Source organism: Dendrobates tinctorius, unplaced genomic scaffold (genome assembly GCF_039654945.1).
Source record: "Dendrobates tinctorius isolate UK_male_01 unplaced genomic scaffold, ASM3965494v1 ptg000020l, whole genome shotgun sequence".
NCBI lineage: Eukaryota > Metazoa > Chordata > Amphibia > Anura > Dendrobatidae > Dendrobates > Dendrobates tinctorius.
In genome coordinates this window covers 55190846-55203691 of record NW_027361688.1, presented here as the reverse complement: position 1 = coordinate 55203691, position 12846 = coordinate 55190846, and the positions used below count along the sequence as shown (strand labels likewise).

The 12846-nt window shown below is 44.9% G+C and overlaps 1 protein-coding gene across 8 annotated transcripts in view; it reads left to right on the top strand.

The window, feature by feature from the left end:
• Nucleotides 1-12846, top strand: part of LOC141083678 (protocadherin alpha-C2-like) — a 564749-nt gene that overhangs the window by 500413 nt on the left and 51490 nt on the right. The window lies entirely within an intron of this gene.

Here is a 12846-nt window from a genome sequence, read left to right as displayed (position 1 = left end):
TAGCTTGAGAAGTCAGGAACAGAACTGGAAACCAGAACCTCAGGACAGGAAAAAATCACCAGCACAAAATTAGGGAGTCAGCTGTCTTAAATCCAGTCAGAGACTCCTGATGTCCACTCACAGTCCTCCTCCTCAGGTGGCAGGTCTCTGCCATTTAGATCAGCTTCATTACCTATTGTTACAACCAGAGGGAGCCCGGATGGAGAGCTCATGACTCCTCTGTCAACACATCCAGCTCCACCACCCTCACCAGAAGCCAGAGGTAAACCAGAAAATGAGTTCACAACACTACCCCCCCTTGAGTCGGGGTCACCGAACCCTCATTCACGCTACCGGGCCGATCAGGATGGGCCCGGTTAAAAGCACGAACCAATCTGTCGGCATGAATGTCAGAGGCAGGGACCCAAGAATTGTCCTCCTGGCCATAACCCTTCCACTTGACCAAATACTGGAGTCTCCGTCTAGCCAGATGAGAATCCAGTATTTTCTCTACCTCATATTCCACATTACCATCAACCAAATCTCATGTGAAAAAATAGCAGAGCACACTTAGCTTGAGAAGGCAGGAACAGAACTGGAAACCAGAACCTCAGGGCAGGAAAAAATCACCAGCACAAAATTAGGGAGTCGGCTGTCTTAAATCCAGTCAGAGACTCCTGATGTCCACTCACAGTCCTCCTCCTCAGGTGGCAGGTCTCTGCCATTTAGATCAGCTTCATTACTTATTGTTACCACTAGAGGTAGCCCAGATGGAAAACTCACGACTCCTCTGTCAACACATCCAGCTCCACCACCCTCACCAGAAGCCAGAGGTAAACCAGAAAATGAGTTCACAACAGAGGAGGATGATGATGGGGATGATTATTTAGGGGAGGAGGATGCTTCTCGTGGGGCAAGAGAAAATGTTGGCGTGGCAAGGTCTGGTACAGGGTTTGTGCGTGACTGGAGGGATGTGGATTTGCCAGAAAGTGCTCCTCCACCCAGCTCTCGCAGTGCATCATTGACACCTGGAACGTTGGCCCACATGTCAGTTTATGCCTTGCAGATCCTAAAAAGGGACCCCCGCATTGCCAAAATGATGAACGATGACGACTACTGGTTGGCCAGCATCCTGGATCCATGCTATAAAGGCAAATTCCAAAACATCATGCCACAGGAGAACCTTGACCTAATATTGGCTAACAAACAAGCAATTCTGGTAAACTGTTTGTTTGAGGCATTCCCAGCACACAGCAGCGGTGATGGTTCTCCAAAGAGCCGTAGGGGGCAACATGGAAGAGGTGTTCATGGTGCACACATCAGAAGTGGAATTGGAGACAGGGGTTTCATGACCATGTTGTGGACTGATTTTTCAAGTCCCGCTTACACGACTGGTACTGCATCGATTGAAAGTTACAGGAGACAGCAGTTGTCAACTATGGTTACAAACTACTTCTCGTCCCATATCGATGTTCTCCCTCACAGGTCATTCCCCTTTGACTTTTGGACCTCTAAACTGGACACCTGACCTGAATTGGCACAATATGCCTTACAGGAGCTCGCATGCCCTGCTGCTAGTGTGCTATCGGAAAGAGTCTTCAGTGCTGCTGGCTCAATCCTGACATAAAAAAGGACCCGTCTGTTGACCCAAAATGTTGATGATCTAACCTTCATTAAAATGAACCATGCATGGGTTTCAAAGGATTTTGTCCCACCTTCCCCTGATGACACATAGGTTGCCAAAAAATGGCTCGCTTTTGTCCTCCTCTTCCTCGGACATCTCCAATTCCTTTGCAGCTGCTGAATGTCCAACTTCAACATGCCATTCTTTAAATCTCCCTAACTGGGCTGCCTCCCCCCCATGGCCGGGGTCACCACCTAGCGCACGCAACCGTGCGAGTGCCATTGTCCTGGACAGGTGGGTGGGCCGATTCTTGGGCGCCGGCACTGGCACAGAGTCCCTCATAGTGCAATCAAGTGTCTCTGATGGTGGGGGTGCACACCCGCCGTCAGACACACCGGTGTACTATGAAGGGCCCAGTGCCAGTACCGACTCCCACGAGTGGGCACCCCTTGCTTGGGCAAGGCCCCAGCATTTGCAATATTTACCTCTCCCTGCTCCTCTGCTGTGTAGTCTGGGCTGTCAAATCCTTCCCTGGGACTGCCACTACAAATTTGGTGAACTGATAGATGATGATTAAGACGTAGCTATGCCCTGTCCTGCTGGCCGGCCTCTAGCTTCAGATGATCATTGGCTTCCATTTCTTATGGACGTCGACTCACAATGAGATGCAGTGGTGGTTTATCATCAGCTTTCACAGTTTTCCTACTCACAGACGTGTGACATTCCTGCCCACATTTTTAAATGTGCCCTCTCATGCCAATCCAATAGAATCGCCTACAGCCTGTGGCTCCTGTCTTTTGCACTCCAAAGTTACCTGACAGAACATGATAAGCAGTGAGGACCATGTCTACATCTCTCCCTGTGATCAAAATTTGATGGAGATGAGTAACGGTGATGGGATCAACGGTACTGCGATACAGCAACCCTTTCTTCACAAAGAACTGTTTTCGCTGTCTTCACACACAAAGTAATTGAGGGTCAGCATCGCCTCTGAGAATTCTCCCGGGAGTTTTTCCCCTGATTAGTAATTCCTAAATTTCTGCAATCACTCGACTTTATGTCTGTACTTTTATCCATCTCGTTTCCTCTTGCGGAGAGTCTGGACTGTCTTACTGAGAAAGAAATATATATGAAGATTTAAAAATACCCCAACAGTGTATATTGGTGTACGCTTCAAAAACATTTCCTTTTTTCTACTTTTTAGATTGTTGTCTAATCCATACTGAGGCTGTGAGTGTCTTTGTCGGACTCCGGAAATAAACACGGAGATTTTAAATGTTTAAACTATGCTATATATACCTGTTATCCGGTGATACTGTACCCTTTCTCAATTTTCTGCAATCTTGTCGAATCCATACTGTGCCTGAGACCATCTGAGTCTGCCTCCTGATTACAGATGAGTGGTGTTTGAGTGGAACTGTTGGCCAAGTTCAAATTCTAGCTGTTTTGGGCGGTGTTAGATCCGTTCGTCAAACTACAACACTTTGATTAAAATTCGGCTGTTCGAGTTTCCGTTCGAGAATGGTTCGTTAAACAAAAGTGTATCTTTTTTTCACATTAATAATGGTTTTCAATGATAATAGACAGTTTAAGGGCATAGTAGCGGTGTCTGGTAGCCAGCGGTGTAGTGCACCTGTGAAGGAGCTACACCGTGTGTGTTTCCAATAATTTTTTACCGCATATTGTCCTGAAAATCCTTTTGGGCCTAGTAACTATGTCTGCTACTCAGAAGAGGAGCCCACCCATGAACCGAGCTATGCCTCCTGTTTTTGAAAGAACCAGTTTTTGACTGCATTTACATCACTTAATACTTTGGGCCTAGTAACTGTGTATGCCACTCAGCAGAGTTGGCCACCCATGAACCAAGCTATGCTGCCTGTTTATATAAGAACTGTGTGCTACTCAGCAGAGGAGCTCAGCTGTTAAGCAAGCTACAGCACCTGTGGTTTGGACTCTTAATTTTTTCACATTCTTTCTGGAATGCCGTTTAGGCCTAATTCCGGAATTACGGTTGAACTGCACTTACTGGGAAATGCTTGTTCGCGGGGAAGAATTTTAATCCCCATCACTAATGGGGTTCAGAGTGTTATCTGCACCTGTAAGCGATACACGCTGGTCCTTTCATTGTAGGATGCGTGCAGCCCCGGACACGTAAGGGCATGACAGACCTGTTGTTGGACGATCTCGCGTGCCAGAGCCTCGCGTGTCCCTCTAGTAAGCTGGACGCGGACCATGGGGGCATGCCTGAGTCTCGTTCGTTAACGGAATTAAGCTTGCAATCTGTGCAGCTTTTTTGTGGATGGCATGGTTGAGGTTGCCCGTGTTGAGTTCAATTAAGCCGCAGGCTCCACTCCTGGTGGTGCCCTTCTGGACATTCCTTTAAGGTTCAGCTTTGCAACCATCCTGCCTCTGGAAACCAAACACTTTTCCTGACAGTGACATTCTGGTCAAAGAGTGCGATGACATCACGTCTGTTTGCCCTCTGCCTAAACAGTCCAAGTGCAGAGAGATGGAAGATGGGGACGATGAGGAGTCCAGACTAGTACAGGGATTCCCTAGTGAGGAGACTTATTTAATTGTTTTAAAGGTTAGGAGCAATTTTTGGGGAGCACGATACTCTGGAGAATGATATCTGGGGCCCACCATACACTGGACCAAAGGTGGACATCAGTCACTGGAGCAGCATTTACAGGGCCCATTATACACTGGAGCATTAGAAATGGGGTCCATTATATATGGAGCATTATTTGGGCCCATAAGACACTGGAGCTTCATCCATGGTGAACAACATATACTGTAGCTTTATGTGGAGCTCATCATATACTGTATCGAACATTATATGGGACCAATGATTCTGTATGGAGAAATATATGGGCCTCATTACTCTGTATGTTGCACTATGTGGTGGCTATAATACTGTATGGAGGAATATACTGTCTGTTTTGGAGCTATTGGAGAATTTAAAATGGATATCAGTCATGTGATGTAAGAATTGAAGTATTTTTCATTGTACTGTACCGCTATTTCTCTGCCGTATCAAAGGATCATGAATTGTGTCATGTGTTAAAAGAGCCCAGTGACACTCTTTGGCCCTGGGCCCACGAAAATCTGGAGCCAGCACTACCCCCCCCACAACTTTAGCCAAATAACCCCCAGTTTTCAATGCCTAACTATTATTATAAAGTAAATTAAGGTTGACAAGCTTAAGGAATAAGAATTGATGTTTTTGGCATTAAAATGGGCACTCTAGGTGTGTTTCCTGTCCTCCACTCACTGCCGACTTTTCTTCCCCATTGACTTACATTGGGTTTCGTGTTTCAGTCGGCCTTCGACTTTTCACGATAATCAGCCGATTTTGTTTGACCCACCTTTTGCGAAAGTCGGGTTTCGTGAAACCCGACTCGACCCGAAAAAAGGCAAAGTCGCTCATCTCTACCAATAAATAGTCTTTTTTTTCATTTATATGAAAATGTCCCCAGGTCCTAGGTACATTTCTTGACATTATAACAACCGATTCTTCCTAGCCTCCCATACACTTTAATAATCCAGTGGCTAATCTTTTTACAGCCAGGCTGTCCTTTCATTAACCTATCTAACGGTTATTATTATGAGCAAAAACTGACACTTCCGAACTAAATATATTAATAAAGATATTACCGATCCCTGTGGTGCCCTGTTTCTGAATGCAGAACATTTTAATTGTATACAATTGTTTGTTACCTGTCCTTTAAAGGAGTTGTCCACTACTAGGACAACCCCTTCTTGTTCCAAATGTTGAGCCCTGATAACATAAAAACATTTATACTCTCCTCCCATGCCGGCGCCGTTTCAGCGGTGCCAGCACTTGCGTTTCCGGGAACTTTCGTTCGGTTGTATGACACGTGGAGCCTAGGGCCCAATCAGCACTGACGCCACTGTCTCCGCCTTTGTACAAATTGAACATGAAGAGGAAGTCAAAGATCAGCAGCTGCCCGGACTTCTATTTATGTTCAATTCACGTGAAGGAGGGGCCAGTGACACAAGCACTAATTGGGTGCCGGGCACCACATGTCATGCAACCACATGAGACCCCCGGGACCATGAGTGCCGACACCGCAGAAGACTCCCAGAATGGGACTTTTTTTCATTGCAGCCAAACATTTAGATCAAGAAGGTGTTGTGCTAGATGTAGACAACCCCTTTAGTTATTTTACCATCTGCATACATGGCAAGATGTAAATGTTTTAGGCTTAAGAATTCTGGAAAAGGCCAACCAGAAACACCACTGTTGTCCATTGTGTGTTTCTTGAACTGTAGCTTATCCCTTATTTATGGATTTATGGGGAAGAACTGACACTTCCTATAAACAAGAGTGGTGCTGTTTATGGAAAAATGTACTCTTTTGTTTCTAATAAACTGTGTATGATCCCTTCAAAATTTGCCTTATTGCACATTAGATCTTATTGACATCAACGTTCATAGCATTTCTTGGTGATGCTGCTCTGTGTATACCAGCAAAGTGACTGTTCAGCATTATATTCCCCAGGAGGACTGTACTAAAGGCTGGGTTGTAGACATATAATGTAATTTATGGTATCTCACAATCATATTATGTAGAGAACAATGTGATTACGTGCCTTATGCAGGAATGCCTAACCAGATGTCTGTCGATGATTGAATGTGCAGAGCATGTGCTATGGCGTGAGGTGGAAATACTGGATGACCACTTACAGTGATTACATTTACATATATGACAACATTCGTAGTGTAAAGATAATGGGGTTCTCCAGGACTTAACTATTGATTACCTATCTTAATTCAACTGAGTAGACAATGAAAGGAACACAATGCTCATAAGAACACTGCACCCACTTCAGTGGTCCTGGAGACTCACCATTGTGCTGTAATACAATTATAAGGGGTCTCCTGCTTTGTATCCTTGGGATTTCTACTTAGGAATTTTCACTTCTATACTTAGTCTTACTGATCTGTTGTTTGACTTGGAAAAGGGCTTGTTCGAGCCAGAATTAAAGGGTATTACTACATAAACATCTGTCTAAAGCCCCCATACACATTGGATAGCTGTTGGCTGAAAGATGATAACCCTTTCATACCCGAGCAATTTTCCCTTTTTTTCATTTTCATTTTTTCTTCCAATTCTTCCAAGAGCCATAACTTTTTATTTTTTTTTATCCATGCAACCGTATGAGGGCTTGCTTTTGTGGGACGAGTTGTGCTTTTGATTGACACCATTCATTTTATCATATGATGCACTGGAAACTGGGAAAAAAATCCAAGTGCATTGAAATTGCAAAAAAGTTTTGCAATAGTTTTTTTGGGTTCATTATTTACCACGTTCATTATACAGTAAAACTGACTCACTAATATGATTACCAAGGTTAGTAGGAGTATTCAGATACTGAACATGTATCGTTTCTTTTGTTATTTAAGTGGTGAAAAAAATTCAGAAACTTGTAAAAAAAAAAACAACTTTGCTTTTGTCGCCATTTTCAGAGACCTGTAAATTTTCATTTTTTGGAATATGGGGCTTTTTAAAGACTTATTTTTAGCGCACTTAGCTGATGTTTTTACTGATACAATCTTGGGGTGAGATACAATGTTTTTATTGCCTCTTATTGCATTTTATTACAATATTGTGGCAGGCAGAAATTCTGGCTTTTTGATTATTTTCTGGTTACACCGTTTACCAATTATATTAATGTACTTTTTTGATAGATCACATTTTTTTGGATGCAGCGTTACCAAATATGTGCATTTGTATTTTTTTGTAAACTGTTTTATTTTTAATTGGGCCAAAAAGGGATGATTTGAACTTTTCTGTTTTTTTTATTTTTTTAATATTTTTAAAAACTTTTTTATGTTATTTTTACTGTATTTAATAGTTGAAAGCTGTGATCATCTGATAGCTTATATGATAGCACTGCTATGTATAGGTAAAATCACGATTTCCTATGAACACCAGCTAAACACTGGTATTCAGAAGAAGATTAGAATGACAGGCACAGGGGTCATCAGCAAACTCCAGGCTTTCATGGAAACACTTTGGCGCACCGATAGGATGGTAGAATGACAGTGTCCCCCTGTCGGCACATGTTAACTGCTGCAGTCAGTAATTGACAGTGGCATGTACCATATTTTTCAGACTATAAGATGCACTTTTTCCCCCCAAACTTGTGTGGTGGCAGCAGGAGTTGGGGGATTCTGCTGTGGTCCAATGCTGCAGGGCGATGATCTCACTCCCATCCCAGACTGGTGCGGCAGTATTCGGTGGTGCTGGGGCTCTGCTGACATTTTGTGAAAAACCAGAGCCCCTACAGTTACATTACTGCGATGCTTTCGCCTCCGGGAAAATAGCGGTTGGAGGCGGCGCATGCTCAGATTGAGATGTCGGCAACGAGATCTCGGTGCCGAGATCCAGCGGCCATTTTCCCAGAGGCGACCGCATCGCAGCAATGGATGTGTGGGGCCTCCGGGTTTTTACAAAATGTCAGTGGAGTCCCCACACCACCAAGCACCGCCGAACCTGCCGCACCAGTCTGGGATGGGAATCTTATAATCGCCGTACCACCATACACTCCCTGTGACCCCTGCTGCACCAGCACTGTCGATCCACCCCTGGTAAGATGAATTTGGACTGTAAGACAGACCCCCATTTGACACATTAATTTTTTTCCCTATTTTCCTTCTTATGGTCCGGTGTTTCTTATAATCCAAAAAATACGATAACAGCAGGCAGCCGGAGATCCGATCCACCCCTGGCTGTTAGAGGCACATAATGATTGAATCAGCCACCATCTGCCAGGAAAGATGTGGGCTTAGCATGCAGGCTCGCACCATTGTCAGGGATATGACCTTGACATACATATACATCAAAGGTTGTGATGGTGTCATAGAGTATCATGAGCAAGTTGTTTTGGCTCTCTGGAAAGGTAATTGTGCCCTCTCACTTAAATAGGTAGGGTGTCTGTCTTCGATCCATTTACTACTTTTTCTTACACTAAACTGTGTCCAAATCCCAAGTTTCTTCAGGTATATTGTCCTATTAAGCGAGTGCCTAGTGCCTGCCCAAGAGAACCAATCTAGAAAATTTCCAGTATCATTCCACATTGCATTCTGTGTGCTCCTAGCCACAAACACAGCACATAATAGTGATATATCATAAGTGTTATGTTTCAAATTCTTTGTAGTTTGAAACAAACTGTGATGAAAGGTTTAAGACAATAACATATAATAAGCTTGGTACATAATATCTACTTTATAATCATCTAATTCTGTCTGTCTGTCTCTCTGTAACAGAAATCCCCTGTCGCTGATTGGTCGCGCCCGGGCGCGACCAATCAGGCTAGCGCCGGTCATCTCCTGGCTGCGTCGCCGCTGACCTCCGTGCAGCAGGAGATGACCTGCGGAAATTGGGAGATCAGCGGCTAGCACCTCTACAAAATACACACACACTGCCCCTCTGCAAAATACACCCACACTGCCCTTCTGTAAAATACACCCACACTGCCCCTCTGCAAGACACACCCACACTGCCCCTTTGCAAAATACACCCACACTGCCCCTCTACAAAATACACACACTGTCTCTCTGCAAAGTACGCACACACGCTGCCCCTCTGAAAAATGCACCCACACTGCCTCTCTGTAAAATACACACACACACTGCCCCTCTGCAAAATACACACACTGCCCCTCTGCAAAACACACACACTGCCCCTCTGCAAAATACACACACTGCCCCTCTACAAAATACACACACACTGCCCCTCTGCAAAATACACCTACATGGCCCCTCTGCAAAATATAACCACACTGCCCCTCTGCAAAATACACCCACACTGCCCCTCTGCAAAACACACCCACACTGCCCGTCTGCAAAATACACCCACACAGCCCCTCTACAAAATACACACACTGCCCCTCTGCAAAATACACACACTGCCCCTCTGCAAAATACACCCACACGGCCCCTCTGCAAAATATAACCACACTGCCCCTCTGCACAATACACACACACACTGCCCCTCTGCAAAATACACCCACACTGCCCCTCTGCAAAATACACACACACTGCCCCTCTGCAAAATACACCCACATGGCCCCTCTGCAAAATATAACCACATCGCCCCTCTGCAAAATACACCCACACTGCCCCTCTGCAAAATACACACACACTGCCCCTCTGCAAAATACACACACACTGCCCCTCTGCAAAACACACACTGCCTGTCGGCAAAAATAAACATACTGTCTATCTGCAAAATACGCACACACGCTGCCCCTCTGAAAAATATACCCACATTACCCCTCTGCAAAATACACACACACTGCCCCTCTGCAAAATACACACACTGCCCCTCTGTAAAATACACACACACTGCCCCTCTGCAAAATACACCCACACTGCCCCTCTACAAAATACACCCACACGGCCCCTCTGCAAAATATAACTACACTGCCCCTCTGCAAAACACACACACACTACCCCTCTGCAAAACACACCCACACTGCCTGTCTGCAAAAATAAACATACTGCCCCTCTGCAAAATACACACACACTGCCCCTCTGCAAAATACACCCACACTGCCCCTCTGCAAAATACACACACACTGCCCCTCTGCAAAATACACACACACTGCCCCTCTGCAAAACACACACTGCCTGTCGGCAAAAATAAACATACTGTCTATCTGCAAAATACGCACACACGCTGCCCCTCTGAAAAATATACCCACATTACCCCTCTGCAAAATACACACACACTGCCCCTCTGCAAAATACACACACTGCCCCTCTGTAAAATACACACACACTGCCCCTCTGCAAAATACACCCACACTGCCCCTCTACAAAATACACCCACACGGCCCCTCTGCAAAATATAACTACACTGCCCCTCTGCAAAACACACACACACTACCCCTCTGCAAAACACACCCACACTGCCTGTCTGCAAAAATAAACATACTGTCTCTCTGCAAAATACGCCCACATGCTGCCCCTCTGCAAAATACACACACACTGCCCCTCTGCAAAATAAACACACACTGCCCCTCTGCAAAATACACCCACACTGCCCCTCTGCAAAATAAACACACACTGCCCCTCTGCAAAATACACCCACACTGCCCCTCTACAAAATACACCCACACTGCCCCTCTACAAAATACACCCACACGGCCCCTCTGCAAAATATAACTACACTGCCCCTCTGCAAAACACACACACACTACCCCTCTGCAAAACACACACACTGCCTGTCTGCAAAAATAAACATACTGTCTCTCTGCAAAATACACCCACATGCTGCCCCTCTGCAAAATAAACACACACTGCCCCTCTGCAAAATACACCCACAATATATACACACACATACTGTACTTATTGTCCCACACTGCATCTGTCAAAACTGTTTCCCTTTCACAATGACACCTCTAATGTTCAGCTCCTCCTGGAGCTCTTACCAGTGACCGCACTGTCTCTGCTTCTCTGCGGCCCCAGCGCAGGCAGCAGCTTGATGAGGTCAGTAGCGTCATCATTACGTCATCACACTGCTGCATGTCGGACCGGGGCTGACAGGCTCCTCTGACGCAGTCCTGATGCAGCACTGTTCAAGTGTATTTGCATCTTTTAGAAGCAAATACATTTGAACAATTGCGATGGCTCTGCGTGCCTCCTCCGGCACTCGTGTCATAAGTTCGCCACCATTGGTATATCGTATATCAGTGCTTAATATATAATTATTATACAGTCGTATAGAATTAGTAGATAATAAAAAAAAATAGGGAGAATAGTGAGGCTGATATTGTGTAGAGATAACTACACAGTAGCAAACATCAGCCCCTGCACATAGTTCACACTTTGGAATTTCATAATATTAAGCATCAAATTAAGCCAATGTGCACAAGGCTTTAACAATTGTCCACATTGGGGTTCTGTATCAAATTAACTCATCTATATATTTACAGGCATGATTATCATTTATTAATGGGAATCTGTCAGCAGGTTTTGCTATGTAATCTGAGGACAGCATAATGCATTAGATGAGACACAGATTTCAGGGATATGTCACTTATTAGGCTTTGTGTTAGGGTACCGTTACACCTAGCGATGCACCAGCGATCCCGACTAGCGATATGACGTGGTCAGGATCGCTGGTGCATCTCTAGGTGGTCGCTAGTGAGCTGCCACACAGGCAGATCTCACCAGCGACGTAGCGGTGGTCGGGGATCGCTACTTACCTGTCAGACGCGGTGATCCTGCGTCCTCCCGCCCGGCTCCACGCATCGCTCATCGGCGCCACAGGAAGCCCAGCAGGAAGTGGCCGACGAGGAATGGTCCAGGAGCTTCTCGCGCGATCAGCGATAACCAGCGGAGGTAAGTATCACATGCAGCGATATCGCTAGCAATATCGCTGCAATGTCACAAAATCGGTGACTTTACAGCGATATTACTAGCGATATCGCAGTGTGTAATGGGGGCTTTATTCTTTACAAACAATTAAGGTTTCATCACCAGTAGATTATCAATGCCTAGACCCAGTGCATATGAGCCCTTGTCAAACCACACCTCCTCCTGTGATAAGCAGCTCACTGCCATTATACAATGTGCACAGACAGCTGTGGTGTTGGTGGGGTTAGCTGTCTGATCTCTGCTACATCTAATAACTCTGATTGTGTCACAACTGCAGCACCCAGTAAACTAAATTAAAAACCAAGAGCGCAATAGGGTTTTATCGTGATGTAACCAAAACAAGTACAAGTAAGATAATACACTCATCTTATGTATGGTTGTCCTTCGGTCCTTCGGTGTGACTCTGAAATGCGTTGACAATAAACGATCAGACTATATCTAAATGTAGGTGTCATTCTGCCAGCAAGCGCAGATTACTTCCATTTCCCTGGCAATCTCACCCAGCTAAGTAAGTGACACATCACTGCAGTCAGGGTCTCATTGCTGGAAACAGGCTCATCACAAAACTTTCCAAAAGTTTTTGCCTTTTATTGTTTTATGTTTCCTGTGTTTTTTTTTTTTATTTTGGCTTACAAAGTCATATATTACAAAAATTGTCACGGAACACGACTATCCATTACATTAGTCCCTGAACTCTACAGTAGAGTTACGTGAATATGTTCGGAAACGGTCGTCAAATCTGAATTTGCCATATTCGTGCCATATTGATACCCTATTCGTGCCGAATTTATCTTTGACGATCGTATCTGAACATATTCAGTCATTTCTAC